We start from the raw sequence: 15,478 nt of genomic DNA on the forward strand, positions 1-15,478 counted from the left end.
TTTGTTTATCGCTGATGGGAGCCATTGCTCTCATGGAACCAGAGCCCAGAGAGTGGAGTATGATCTTGCCTTATGCTGGTCTTGCTACAGAGGCATGCTGTGTAATTCCTGACTTGCTAAATTGCCCAAGTGTACAGTGCTGGTGAGTAATGGTACTGCCATACCTGCCTCTTGTCAGTGATTTGAAATATGTTGTTTTAAAACTACACTTTTCAGCCAGAGATGGACCTGCTATTTCTCCATGAAATGCCAGCTGAGATTTTGCCATCAGTGGGGCTGGCAGGCGTGAAGGATTTAATCTACACTCAATAGGCAAAGCACCTTGTAGGAACTGGAACATCTTAGGTGAGTACAGGAAGTCTCTGGACTCTGCATCCCTCTGAATAGTCAAGAGCATGATGCTTCCTGGTCTCTAGAGACTTATTCCCATCCTTCATTTGCACTGCAGCTAATTTGTTGTGTGTGATAGAACAAAGATGGGGGCATCCTGTACATTTATGTTATTTTTTTAAGTCCTTATATTTAATTTCTTTGTAGAGTTGAAGATTTAGATGAAGAGAGTTTATTTGGAGAGGTATCTGCATTGAGAATGAGTTGATAATAATTCATCATCTTTTAAAATTTGGGCTGTCTGGCTACACTTTCCCAAAGTTCTCACAAAAGCTTGACCAATTGTAATAAACACTGCTTCTCATGAATAATACTTTAATCCATGAAGGAATTTATAGTTTTGTTAATATATGTGGTGAGAACCATTCTTTCTTCAAACAGGTAGGTGTACCTCCTATTTAATCATAGGTTTGCTCAAGACATGGAAGTTAAAGGCTTTTCCACAGAGTCACTCCCTGAATTTGCTTTTTTGTGGGGACTTTCTTAACTTGCTAGACATATACGTGGTGCAGACTTGGCCATGAGGTGTAGGAATGTGACCTTCAGGTTTAAAAACAGAGAAAAAGAGCACTTCAGGGTGTCTTCTATTTTATCTATGCAAAAGCTACATCAGCTAGCATGCGAAAGTGTGTTCTTGGTGAAAGAGTGGGAGATGCCTCAGAGCACCCCTAGGTGTGTCTGTCGCCTGTGGGGCTTGGAGAAACCCTAGGTAGTCAGGCTGTGGCTTACAGCATTTGCTACAATGAAAGGAAGAAATCGTTCCTTGGTATGTAACATTTTCAGCCTGTCTTGCCCTGCACTATCAGGAGGACTATGAGCACTCCTGGAAATGAAGTTGTGGGAAGTCTATGGGATATTTCTTTGATGCCTGTGCTGGCTGTAGAGGTTCAAGTGCAGAAGTCCTATTGCTAGTATGTAAGTGAAGTAGTGCCTGTCTGTGCAATTTTAACTGTTGTACCTACCCACAAGTATGTTGTTCATCATCTTTGAACTGGAGTTGTGGATTTCAAAAGGCTTGAAAGACCACTGGTGAGAGTGAGCAGTTTTTACAAACTTAGTATTATGTGTTTTGACCATGCTGTTTTTGGGAGCCTTTTCTTTTTTGATCATGAAGTATGTTAATGATTCTGAAGAAGATAAAATGATTTTTAATGTCTTCTAATGCATTCAAGGTCTAAATGATACCCTACAAATAATTTTGAGAACAAAAAAAAAAAGCTGAAATTCAGGAGAAAAAGCAGTCATTACTTTTTTTTTTCTTTTTTAATACACCATCAGCATTCAACACTAGAGAAGAAGTTAAAGGAAAAGAAATTTTTAAAAACCCAGTAACAGTTTGTTACACTGTCCCAAAAGGATTAAAAAGAGACAGTCCTACTCCCAATTCCCTGAATAGTGTTAGAGCCATGCTGTTGTTCTTGATCTGTTATCTTTCATGTCTGTGTTCCTTAGAGACAGGTATTATTAAGTTTTAATTGTGTAGCTTATGTGCTTTCATTGCGACATGAGAATAGAATGGTAAGGTCATGCCAATAAAATATATAGGTAGCTAATACTTTCTGTGGATCAGTTAGGTATTTTGCCTTTGGTTTAGTCTGTGTTTGCTATTGATAATGCTGACTCTCAGAGCTCAGTATGCACTGAAGCCTGAACATACTGGTGAGTGCAGTGAAGAAACCATTAACAATGCTCTAATTCCTTTTTTTTATGTGGTAGGACATTTGTATCCCTGCAATAAGATGATACAGTGTATAAGAGTAACTGCAGCAAATACACTATTTTACTATATATCTTATTATATGTCTCTCTGGTTCTATAGAGTCATTGTGATCTCTGCAGCCTTGCTTGGTAGGGGCATGTGGATGTCAAAATTTTCAAGGCTGCGTGGATCTTTGAAGTTTTCAGAAAGCCCTTTTTGTTACAGAGTGCTTTCATCTAAAGTGGATAGATTTTTTTTTTCCTTTAAATCTTTCTAAATGAAATGTCAGCTCTGTGGTGTACTTTACTGTCACGCTGCAGAAAGGATGCTAATCTGTACTTAGGCAAATAGCCTTCGTGAGAGCTATGTTCCTTCTGTTCACTTGTATTTTCTAGGGCTATTATAATTTTCTGTGTGTAAGACTTAATGGCATCACTGAGCAGCACTGCAAGTGATCTTGGTTCTTTAACATGAACTAATCACTTGCAAAGAGTTGTCCAAGCAGTGGACCTCAACCTGAATAACCTGTGTTGTATTTTTTCAGTGGAGTGTTCAAGGGAGCCGCTGCACACAACGGAGGTCAAGGAGGGCATGTAACAACACAGAGGTTGCTTTGCCCTCAGACTGCTGTAGCTCATGCTGCAAGTAATGATAAAGATAGGCGTATCCTAGTGGCATCCTACATATACACCCAGTTCTCTACCTGTGTCCTTGCTTCTGGGAGGACAAAACTAGACAAAACCAGAGTGTGACAGACTTCCTTTATACAACACTAACTTGGTATGCACAGTTTTACAGCTCAATCGCTTGAGTGACATCATGAAAAGTAGCTGTGCCACTGAGACTAACCCAACTTTGCCTATTTTCAGATGCCTTGTCAGTTTGCTGCTTTTGGGGTGATGCTGTATGTGGCAATTACTCTTCCTCTGTTCTGGTCCTGGTCCTCTCCCAGGAACTATGAAGCTCCTAGGAGCCATATAAATACATTACTTGTACTTGCTTTTTTACACTACAAATGTATTTGTTTTTATAGCAGTTCTTCTGCCCACATAACCCTCATCTTCCCTGCTGCTTTCATCTCCACATGCTCTGCAGAAAGGCTTGTGAGTCACTCGCTGCGTCTCTGCATTTGGAGATGGATTTAAAATTCTTGAATCCAATTAGAGTCTCCCCATAGACATGCAAGCCTTTTTCATTTCATGTTCCTCTGCTTTACTTGTCCTTGTGGAACTAGCAGTGAAATTACTGCAATGCATCCCCTAGTCACAGATCTGTATATGATTATGTATCGAGCATTCCAGCCATGAGGATGTGCACATTATACTCAGGCAAAGGAGATGTGTGTTTTTGTCCATTTTTTTCATGTGTCAGCATAGGAGATATTTAGATGTATACATCCTGCGTCTGGTAATCTGCAGTACCTCTTTGGGCAGACTGTAGAATGAAGGGGTAGGTCAGAGGAAATGACAAGCTGCTGCTACCATCTGACCAGTGCACAATATCTAAAAACTGTGCTTCCGTTGTATATGTATCCACTGCAAAAACAAACAAAAGGGCAAGATGTGGATACTAGCAGAAAAGACATTAGCAAGCTTTTTGGAGCAGACCTAAAGCATTATCCTGTTACAAATTAAGAGATAAAAGTGGCTTCTGAAGTGGTGATTAATATTTTATGTTGCATATCCAAGTTGCAAATTATGGTAGTTTAATGAGACAAGCAGTACTATTTTGATAAATAGCATAGTCAGCTGTGAACATTTAAAAATCATGAGATGGGCCATTATGCTACTGAGAGGCTGAATTAAAAGCACAAGTTTAAAAAAATACTTCTGGACTGGTTTTGTATTGTTCTTGATTTGAAGGTTTGGGTGTTCATGTTTCCAAGTCTTCCAACAAGTGCAGGGGCCAAATGCTTACATTAAATGTCCATGAAATAGACATTTTCAAGTAATAATTTGCCTCAAAGTTCATGAGCTTTTAGGAAAATACTAAATAAAATTGCAAGATTTCAAAGTAATAAAAGCGCAGAAATTTCAAAACTAATAAAGTGAATTCCCCCATAGACTAAGTATAGTATATGGCCTTTTCTTTCCATTGTTGGTGTTGGGGTAATATCCCTCCTAACAAGTGACCTCAGCTGTTCCTTGTAAGTCTTGCCCTCGAGGCCTTTCACCATCTTGGTTGCCCCCCTCTGCACACACTGTAGTAGTCTGATGTCCTTCTTATACTGAGGTGCCCACAACTGCCCACAGTACTCAAGGTGGGGCTGCACCAGTGCAGGGTAGAGTGGGACAATCACCTCCCTCGACGGGCTAGCGATGCTGTGCTTGATGCACCCCAGGACACGGTTGGCCCTTTTGGCTGCCAGGGCACACTGTTGACTCATATTCAACTTGCCATCAACCCAAACCCCCAGATCTCTTTCTGCAGGGCTGCTCTCCAACCTCTTGTCCCCCAGTTTGTACGTATAACCAGGATTACCCCATCCCAGGTGGAGAAGCCAGCACTTGCTCTTGTTAAATTTCACATGGTTGGTGATTGCCCAGCTCTCTAGTCTATCTAGATCCCTCTGTAAGGCCTCTCTACCCTCGAGGGAGTCCATAGCTTCTCCTAATTTAGTATGGCAAACTTGCTTAATGTACATTTGATTCCTGCATTAAAGAGCACTGGCCCTAAAATTGAGCCCTAGCGAACCCCACAGCTGATTGGACGACAGCCTGATGTAACCCCATTTACTGTAACTCTTTGAGCTGGACCCATCAGCCAGTTGCTCACCCAACATATTATGGACTTATCTAGCTGTATGCTGGACATTTTGTCCAGAAGGATACTGTGAAAGTATCAAAATCATGGATAATGGATGCTTTAATTAAGTACTACACATCCTCTCCATTGCATAATATGTTTTTAACCATGTTCACAACAGCAGAGCGTGAAACTTCTTTAACCAATCCTTAACACTGTCAAGAAAATGATTCTTGAGTCCTCTATAAAGTTTGCCTTAAATCTCACCTCCTCCAGTTCTACTTTGTGAATTGTTTTCCCATATATAAAACTGCAGAGATGACTCAACTGTGCTGGGTGATATCTTGACCCCAGAGGAGTAGTTTTATAAAACCAGCAGGACTGCAACTTGGTTTTTCTGCACTGAGTAGAGGGAGTCAGATCCAGATAAATTTCACAAAATGAGCTCTGCATGCCAGAGACTCTGTCTATAGGGTGTTTTTTGGTGGCAGTGGAAAAGGAAGGCTCTAGCTAAACAAGGATCACTGTACCAATATGGAAATACTAGTATATGACCCTGGCAAATACCCGTGATTGCTATATTAACAATACCATTGTGATTAAAGCTACTATGAAGCCCATCCAAGTGAAACAAACTATAGAAGAAAAAATTGCTTTGACATTTCTGTGCAAATGACTTCTTTTGACAGAGGTCTGGAGGTCAGGAGTTAAGTCAGTTCCCAGCCAACACTTAAGATAGTTATGTCAGGGCAAGTATGCAGTGTAGATCTGCCAGAAGTGGTGAGTGTGAAAAAGGAAGGACAGGAGGATGGTCATGTAGTGTCACTCACCCTGGCCAAAGAGCCTGAAGCAACACTGAGTTATGGCTAGCGGGGGGGTTAGACCAGGCTGCAGAAGTCTGCTCAGGGGTAGAGTGTCTACGTATGTCTTGGAGATCAACCCAGACCTCCAGGTTCTTAGAGGATGCAGGGCCTGGTCTTCAGGCACTCTGCAGGTGATGAAAATGTTGTGCTTCATGAAACATTCAGTTGTACTTCCAAATTTTTCGTCTAGGCTCAAGATTTTTATTTAACACTGGGAAGACAGATTTTGATATGTTGAAGTAAACAGGAGCTTGTGAGATAGATATTTATACATAACACATCAAACATTTTTGTATAGGTAATTTCTGTAGCTTAATTCATTCTGACTATAGAAGAAATTTTTAATCTCTTAAAATCCTAATGTTTATTATTACTTTATTGTAATATATTATAGAATTTTTGTTCTGTGTATTTTGGGAAAGAAAATAGATTATTTTTCTACTTCAAGTTCTGCACAGTGGTTTTCTTTGAACTTGAATTCTCAGATAGGTGGTTCTTCCTTGAGCTACCTCTGACGTGTTGAAGAAAATTCAAAACACAAATACTTCAAAATTTCAGTGAGGACATGTGTTGTGGTTTAAGCCCAGCCAGTAACAAAGCACCACGCTATTGCTCACTCAGTCCTTGCCCCTGCCAGTGGGGTGGGGAGGAGAAAATACAAAGGAAAGCTTGTGGGTTGAGACAAGGACAGGGAGGGATCACACACCAGTTATAGTCACGGGTGAAAACCAGACTCAACTTGGGGAAAAAAAGACAAAATTAATTTAGTTTGTTATCAATCAAATCAAAACAAGGATAATGAGAAGTAAATCCAAACTTGAAACACCTTCCCCCCACCTCTCCCAACTTTCTCTCCCTCCTCCCCCTGGCAGCGCAGGGGGACGGGGAATGGGAGCTGGGGTCAGTTCATCACACCTTGTCTCTGCTGCTCCTTCCTCCTCAGGGGGAGGACTCCTCACTTGTCCCCTGCTCCAGTGTGGGTCCTTCCCACGGGCTGCAGGTGGGCACTTGCTCCCCTGCTCCCCTCCGTGGGCTGGGGGACACAGCCTGCCGTCTCACCACGGGCTGCAGGGGCATCCCCTCCTCCCCCGCTCCTCCTCCCCTCCTGCTGCACTGACCTCGGTGTCTGCAGAGGGGTCTCCCTCGCATTCCACTCCCCTCTCTGCTGCAGGTTTCTCCTTCTTAAATACTTATCCCAAAGGTGCTACCACTGTCGCTGATGGGCTTGGCTTTGGCCAGAGGCGGGTGCCATTTGGAGCCGGGGAAGCTTCTAGGAGCCATCCCTGTAGCCTCCCTCACCTGCTACCAAAACCCTGCCACACAAGCCCAAAACAACATGAAATAATATATCCAGCGATGATGCCAACTACTGTGGTGGTAGTGGGAACAGCTGTCTGTGATTCTGAAGTAAGCAGTAGGTCAAACTGAGAGTGTTACAGCATCTTCTTTCACTAGTAAACAGTAATTGAACAGTAGTTAAAGCCCAGTTAGGCTTGTAATATATTTAAAACACATATATGTGCTTGGGAGTAAGTATTCTCTGTATGACTAAATGAAATGTAAGTAGATATATATGTGGCTTTTTATCTTGGAAGACACTCCTCTCTTACTGATTTTCCTCCCTGATCCTCACTGGTACGTTCCAAATCCAGTGTTGCTTCTTTTGCTGGTGAAGCCCCTGGCTGATTTGTCCTGTGGAGATGGTCTTGCTAATAAGTAATCACGTGACACAGGAGTAATGCTTTTACACCAGCTATGGAACAGAGCAATTTTTGCTGAGAACTACAAATTTTCACAAAATTTTTGTGAAGTGTTGATACACTGAAACATTTATCCATGGGATGTAGGGGATGTAGGCAGAAAGTCCTTAGAAGCATTTGATTGGGGCACAGAAGTTTCAGTTCGCATTTGCAAGCATTTTTTAAGCCAGGGTTTCATTGATTGTCTGCTGTTCTTTCTTAAGCAGCTTCAGTTTCTCAGAGTGGAAGGGTTATTTAGAAGTGAAAGGCTCTGAAAGCAAGGCAGACATCCACTGACACTGCAAACCACAGCCTACTTGTTAGCAAGTAGGGTATAGTAAGAGCAAGGGAACTTACCTGGTGATAAATGCTGTCGCTTCTTTCATAATGGCAGAGAGGACAACATCCTCTGGGCCTTTCCCTGAAGCCCTGGTGCTGCCTCAGTCAGCAAAGTCAGTTTTGATTTAGATGGCTAAGTGAGGGACCCCTTGGCATCAGGGATGCAAGTGGTAGCAGAATTACTGTTGTGGGAGGAAAAGGAGAAGGCTTCGGTAGAGCATTGCTCCAGAAAACACTGTGTTCAGGAGACAAAAACAGGTTGGAGACAAGCACAACAGTGAGGATTAGTGGGTGAGACTGGTAGATGCAGCCTCACTGGCATTTTAAAACAAGTAAGAGTGTTTACTATCCTTCTTCTCAGGACTCCCTCTGGAAGCTCTCTAGTTGTGCAAGTATGAGAACTGGGGATTTAATTTTCCTAAAACAGGGATATTGAGTAAGTCCTTTCATATAAATAATGACTTTTTCATAGGAACAGAAAAAAAGAGCTCTTGAAAATTTAAGTTTCCATTGTAAGCTGTCTAAAAAGGAGAAACACAAACATTCAAAACACAAATGCTGGGGTTAAAAAATACACATTTTTAGAGTTGGCCTGAGGGAGGAAAAATGCTGATGCATTTCCAGATGGGAATGCAGTCTTTATAGGAAATGCTGACATACCACAATAATCCCCTTCATGTTCACACAAGTAACTTTAGGAGATCATGGTAAACAATTAGTTAAGAAATGAGTCATGTGTGGTAATACACAAATACTTTTGACTGTAAAGTCCAAATTACACCAACGACAATTGGTATTTCAATCTTGTTTTTTGTGATGAGAGTGTCTTTGTGATGCAATGATGGCTAAAGTTCTGACACATCTCAGGCTCTGACACATTCAGTGATGCTCATTATCAAAGTGCCGCAGCACAGCTAAGCCACCGTAACTATTGTATTGCATGCTTTTAGTCTGCAGCAAGCACAAATTCCAGTTAATTTAGTAAATAATTTTAAACTGCTTTTGAGCACTAACCTCTGCAGAATCCAGCACTGTCAAAGGGATTATTCATTGTTCAAGGCTTTCAAGCTTATTATCTTTTCTCTGCTTTTCTTCCCCCTGAACTATGTGGAGGCCTACAAAGGGAATCTGAAGAAAGTGGATCTGTAGGGAAGATTCAAGCTAACTGTGTTTTGTAGGAATAGCGTATCTAATTAAGACAGGAAGGGAAATGATTTGAAGGGTATTGTAGAAGTTCAACAGCATCAATAAAATAATAACTTTGTAATTTAACTTCATATAGAAAAGTCCATTTGACATTTTGGTCATGTTCAAAATACCCAAATCTCAGTGCACATGCTTGAGATTTAGGTACTTACTATGCCAAGTAGATGAATTAACGGTGAACTAAGTGTTAAATGAATGATTTATTGCAGTCCATAGGTAGAGGAAATGAAAAAAAGGCTATTCTATTTGTCAAGGGAGTTTTCAAATGAGACAGTAAAAATAAGTACATTGATTTGTTGGCTTTATGGATGAGCAATTCCAGAATCACAGAAGATGATACTCGGCTGAAAAGCCAGTACTGACCTGAAATTTGCATCAGCATGTTAATAGGGTCTGTGGGACATTACAAAGTCACATTTCTTCTAGGCTTCCCCAGAACTCTGCTGATTTGAAAATCAAGTCTTCCACTGTTCTTTCCTTTGTGCTTACTTGCACAGAGATCAGTGACATTGGAACAGTGATGCCTGTTTTGGCTGGGAGCGCTTTCACTCAAGTCTGTGGTTTCCAGCATAGAGTGTGCTATGTGTCGGTGGCCCAGAGCATATTGCTCCCCTGTGACTTCCCCTTAAAGGGAAGCTGCATTTACTCTCAGCTCTTGCTTTTGATTTATTTCAGCCTAAGAAATAGGCTTCTCTGTGGAGAAGCTTGACTGTAGTCTACTTTTACCTTTCTTCCAGCAGAATGCTATTTAGTGCACATCCCTTTTCCATTCAGAAATATTTAAAATGTCCACTACAAGAGGGAGACTGAAGGAAATCTTGTTTTGTATTTGTGTTCCATCTTTCCTTTGAACTCTCCTGATACTAGTCTTGAAGAAACATTGAAAAAAATAATAATTTGCAGGAATTAACAACACATGCTAAGAGAAAAGAAGTTCAGACTTTTTGAGAAGTCCATCTTGGTATAATCATGTTGCGATAAGCTGGTGGAAGACAAATCTGATACTGTTCGTGTATCTGGTTTGGTGGTGTATAAAAACACAAGCATACAGGAGAATACAGAGCATTCACAGAACTATCAATAGAACATCTGCTTTTCTCTGAAAACATCTAATACTAACCTTGTTGATATAAGCTGGTCATAGTACTAGTATGTAATAGTAGTATTATCATTTAAGATTAATTCTCACCATGGTGGTGGAGTCCAATGAAATGTAATAGGAACTTGAGTTCCTTCTGTCAACGTGGCATTCACGGTTTGGTTTTTCAGTCTTTCTAATAGTACCTTATATAGAGCTCATTTTCATTTTTGATGGAATCATATAAATTCCTCATGTACAACTACACAGAGGGATAGTTTGCTTTTAACAACAAGAACTTAGATAATTTGTACTGTTGAACTAGTGGAAAATAGTCACCATTTTCAGCAGCAGATAAAAGGCTCATTTTCTATTTAATTTTTTTTTCCACTAGAAGATTTATTTTTTAAAAACAGCACCATCAGTTGCCTACTAGATGAAAAAAATTATCTATACTTCCAACGATGATAAACAGTTGTTTCAGTGGGGAGATCCAGAGCTTCAGCCAAGTACTTGTGGGTTTAATTTTAGTTAAGTTTTACTTTTGCAGACTAAAAGGGGAAAAATACTGAAAGAGAAATTTGCTTAATTGTTTATCCTTAGTTTTTTCTTGTCTGGAAAGCAACCACAGGGGAGATGTGGAAGCTGGGAATGAATAGCATTGTCATAGCCAGACCAAAGGCCTGGCAGTGTTCTACTAACAGCAGTATGGTTTAAGCTTTTAACATCATCTCTCACTAGGAATGTAATAGAAAAGGGAAGGCTATTCTGAGTGCTTATGTTACATATACCATACTTCTTCACTTAGTTATCAGTGCAGACTGTTGGCAGTAGTCCAAAGGGAATTGAAGAGTTCACAACAGCCTGTTCTCTGCCTTGCCACCTTGTGGCAGCTGGCTTATGGGTGAGCGGGAAGCAGTGATGTGTTGGACACGTATCCCAGGATTTCTTTGCTAAAGTCTACAGGGATGTTTAAGGCAATTAGGGTGATCCTAGTGGTAAGAGTGCCCCTGTCATTCTAGTTCCTACTAAATCTCTCTGACAGAGATAAGTTGTCATTAGGGCTTATAAAAAATTCATAAGCAGGAGTGTTATGCTGCTGAAATGAGTTTTAGACTCCTGATGGGTTGAAGTGGTAGGAGGCAGCAGTGAGAATTTCTCGCTTGTGGAAGTCCTGTACTCGTACACACTGTGCAAGGTACCAAACAGGTTTTCGTAGATGGCTGCTAGAAAGGTGCTCACTCGGCTCAGCATGATCATGTATGATACCTTAGGATAATTCAGAGTTAAGCTTGGGCTGTGATTCTGAAAGACTCTGAGCTCTCAGTCCATGAAGTCTTTGTTCAAGATGTCAGCAGTATGTCCGCTGTCATTTTAGTACATTCTTAGAGCAAAGTAATCTGGGATCATCAGTTGACTTCTTGCTTGTCACAAGAGCCAGGAAATGGAAAAGGCTTTATTACTGGCATGTAGGGCTGGATCCCTTCTGTAACTGAAAGTGGTGGGGAAAATTGCAGTTGTCTTCAGTAATGGGGAGATCAGTCTTAGACTGAGCGTGGGCTGGTTAGAAATGAAGGAATTTTTATTTTGTAACCGACTTCCCCAGGCATCTCATGCCATCGTCTCTCTCTGTTGTAACTTGAGAGCCTTGTACCACAGACAGACAGTATGGGGATCTGAATATCTGCTGGTAGCTGGAAAATGGTTTACAGACAATGTAAGCATTTATTACATTAAAAAAATGTGTCCTAATATTTTGTGTATTCTCTGTGCTGACTGGAAGTGTGGGTTGCGCTTTGAATAGTGATGTGGATTGGGACTGCCTGAAGGGAACAGTGACATTGTCAGTGTAAGTGGATTGTTCAATATTATATTCCATTTAAACCTCACACTCTTGCAAAGGAATACAAAGTTAATAACTTTGCTGTTCGGACATGGCATTTTTAGGGTACAGAGAACACAGCTACAGTTTCTTATGCTTGCTATTCCTTCACCTTCTCATTATTAATAGCTTGGAAGCATAAGCACTTGGGAATTTGCAGTCAGATAAACACTGGGTCCTGCAAGGATTCACCAAGGAAAAAGGAGATCTTTGCAACACTTTGCGTGTCTTTGCATTTGTGGCTAAAAATGAATAAAGTTCACATTCAAGACTACATCTTGAAATGAAAAGCTCAGTTTTTCATTGTAAAGTAATCAATTCATTTTTATACGCATAGGAATGGAGGAAGACTTGTTACAATCTCAGCCAGACGCCTTGGCTCTGGCTCCAGCTTAAATGGTGATTGCTATTGTGGCTGACTGTTGGGTGCTAAATGAGGAACATCCGTGACTAAAAGTACAAGATGGTTCAGGTTAATCTTGGATCTGGAAGCTTGCTGGCTGGGGCTATGGCTGGTTCACATGCTGCAGAGAGAGAGGATAGGAAGGAGCCATCAGCAGATCAGTGCTAAATCATTCTGTCCATCCCTTCAAAAAAAGTTGTACTCTTTTTATTGGTGGCTGGCTCAAACGGAGATAAACCCTGGGACACTAACAGCAGAAGAAAAATCTCCATTGTTTTTCTAAGAGAAACGAGTCATTCAATTCCTGATGAGCTGTGCTTAGAACCTGTTTTTGCTGTAGAGAGTTTGTCACTGTCCTTGTCTCCAAATAGTCAAATATGCTGTTGAGGCTGTGTCAGTGGGACTAATTAACACATTCTCTCCTGCTGAGGACTGAAAGCAACTATGCTGAACCATTTTAAACTCATTCTTCAAAGAACCACATTGGTAGTTTGCATCGATCTGTTTTTAGGGCGTAGAGCAGCACGTCAGCGTAAGAGTTTCAGCAGTTAGGAAAATTTTAAGGATGGCACTGTTAATGTGATGAGAAAGTAACTCCCGAAACACACGAAGTGTGTTTAGAAAGGAGACATTGCTTTATTCTGTGCAGGGTGCAAGGTGGAAGATTTCCACAAATCGAGCACACCTACTGAAGTTTTTCAGTCCAGACTTAAACACCACAGTTAAAACACCACACCTGTCTTAATACATGTGTTCCACCTAACTACTGCATATTCGTTATGTTGAGCAGGCATGATGTGTTGTTCTCTTGAGCAATCATCCCAGAGTCTTCTACGCCTGCGCGTCGGTCTCTGGTGGTCTTTGTTTGGGTAAGAATACCCCTCCTCATTTTGTGCTTTTATGGTCACACGTCATCTGAGGCTAGTGGTCTTCGTTTGGGTAAGAATACCCCTGCTCATTTTGTGCTTTTATGGTCACACGTCATCTGAGGACACCAGGGGCTTTGTTGCTCTTGCCAACCCCTCCTTTCTCTAGTGGATGTGTGTCCTTAATTAGCAAGTCTGCGACTCTTTAAGCATGCTCTGTTGTGAGCAGAATCTTAAAGTAGATAAGCTTTACCTTGAGCACACATAGTCTAAGCAGTCCTCGAATAGCAAACCTGCCACACTTCTCCCGTTTTAGTTTTTTTTTCCTTTCCCTTTTTTGTTCATCAGTCTCTCGAAGGCTTGAGGCGACGGCACCTTCGATGCCTGCCTGCAGCGCCTGTGCCCGGGTGCGGTTCCTCTCTCGTGTCTCGCCCTGTGAGCAGCCCCTTTGCCCCTTTGTCGTGTTCGGTGGGACGCGGGGCGGCTCGCTGGGGAGCGGGGCTGCGCCCCCGCCCCCGCCCCGCCCCGCCCCGTGGAGCTGCGGGGGTCGGACAGCTGCCTGCCGGCCGGCGGGGGGACGTCGGCGCGGCGTCGGGGCAGGCCCTCACGTAACGAACTGCAGTTACCACCAAACGACAAGGGGTGAGGAAGGAGCGGGGCGGGGGGGGAGCAGCCCTGCTCCACCCCCTGCCGGGCCTTTCCCGGCTGACGTAAGAGTATTACCGCGCTTACGTAACGCCGCTGTTGGCGTGTCGCGGGGGGGGGGGGGGGGGGGGGGCACGGCAAGTAGGTCGCGTGCCGGAGGTCGCCCGTTCGGGGACATGAGGAACTGCGAGCCCTCGTCGGGGGCAGCGTTGCCCCCTGCCCTCCTGCGCTGGTGGAGCAGTGCGAGCGCCTCCGGCTCTCCGGGTTCGCCGGGTAGGGGGCAAGGCCGCGTTGAGTGGCGGGGGGTGGTCAGCTCCGTCCGGCTTATCGGCGCATTACGTAATGTCCCACGGACACGGGGCGGGGGCTCAGCTGGCCCGGGGCCGGCTGTGCTGGCCTTGTGCCGCGGCACTGCTGTCACGGCCTGGGCTGATCCAGCCTTTTATAAGAGATGTTAAGGACAACCCTCAGGAAGCCAGGGCATCTAGAATAAAGTCCTTTTCTTCATTATTGTTACTTTTTGTTTACGGCGCTGCATACGCGGAAAGTGAAGAGGTGATACCATACAATAGTGGTCAGCGTTGTGCCATTTCTAAACTCCGTGCACCTCGGCGAGACGCAGATTTTGCCTGAAATGTCTCCAGTTCTGTTTGCGTAAATACTAAATATTAATAATTTCTATTATAATTCAAAAATATTTAAGTGCAGCATTGTTGCCAAAAGCAGACATGATACTCCAGTAATAACAACTCTCAAATTCTTGGATGTTTGGCTTAAAGATCGTCATTAAAATTTAACCCTGAAAGGATTTGTAAACTATTTTCTTTGTGCTTTATGAGCACTGCTGTTTGATTTTTTAAAAGTCCTTTTAATAACAGTGAACTTAAATCAGGTAGTGCTGCAGGTATTTGTGAACTTTGTATCCCTTCTACAGTTCATGTATCTTATTTCCTTTATTAAGCCCCTTTTTTTAAGGCAACTTCAGTATTTCTTTAAAGTGTTCAAAGGCTGCTTACAAGACTTGCACTCTTAATTAAAAGAATGAGAGCAATAGGAATTGAATGATTCTTTCTGGGGGTTATTATACTGTTTGGATGCTGTTTAAAGACATTTTTCATGCAAGAAGCTTGTATATGGAAACTCTTTTTTTTCCTATATGTTTTTTTCTCCGACTTGGTATACACTGGCTTATGATTGTAGACCTGCTGGCAAAATACTGTGTTTCTGAAGTATGCTTCTCGCAACTACAGCATCTTACATCGTAGCACTACTGTAATAACAATACAAAGCAAGGAATTACATTTGAGTTTATCAGCCTTCACAGTGTCCCTTTAAATCTGCGGTCTGTTGCTATTCCCTTGAGTCATTTCTCCTGGTTTCTAATCTACTAGAAAATGGTGCTTCAGCGACAGATTGTAATACCAGTGTGAATACTGTGAAGGATCAAGGAATCTGAGAATACACTACTGTAATACAACCAGTTAACCAGTAGTCAGCAAGTTACCAATGTACAGCAAACGTTACTTTCTGCCAGGATTATCTCCATTGCAGTCATAAGCAAGGATAGAGCTGTGGCCCTCCTGTAACTACTTATAGATGGGGAATAAAGTTTCAAAAGCTTTC

The 15,478-nt window shown here is 42.2% G+C and overlaps 1 protein-coding gene across 3 annotated transcripts in view; it reads left to right on the forward strand.

Annotated features, from left to right (window-relative positions):
* The window catches only part of SH3GL2 (SH3 domain containing GRB2 like 2, endophilin A1), a 103,909-nt gene that overhangs the window by 14,760 nt on the left and 73,671 nt on the right, over positions 1-15,478 (forward strand). The window contains exon 1 of one of the 3 annotated variants that reach the window (XM_075020588.1): positions 13,792-13,920. The exons of 1 other annotated variant lie outside the window; for it this stretch is intronic. The gene's annotated coding sequence lies outside the window, so the exon portion shown is untranslated. Of the gene's footprint in view, positions 1-13,791; positions 13,921-14,036; positions 14,129-15,478 lie in introns of those variants that run through there. One more of the 3 variants, XM_075020589.1, reaches the window with a different exon arrangement.

Source organism: Buteo buteo, chromosome Z (assembly GCF_964188355.1).
Source record: "Buteo buteo chromosome Z, bButBut1.hap1.1, whole genome shotgun sequence".
In the NCBI taxonomy this organism is placed as follows: Eukaryota; Metazoa; Chordata; class Aves; order Accipitriformes; family Accipitridae; genus Buteo; species Buteo buteo.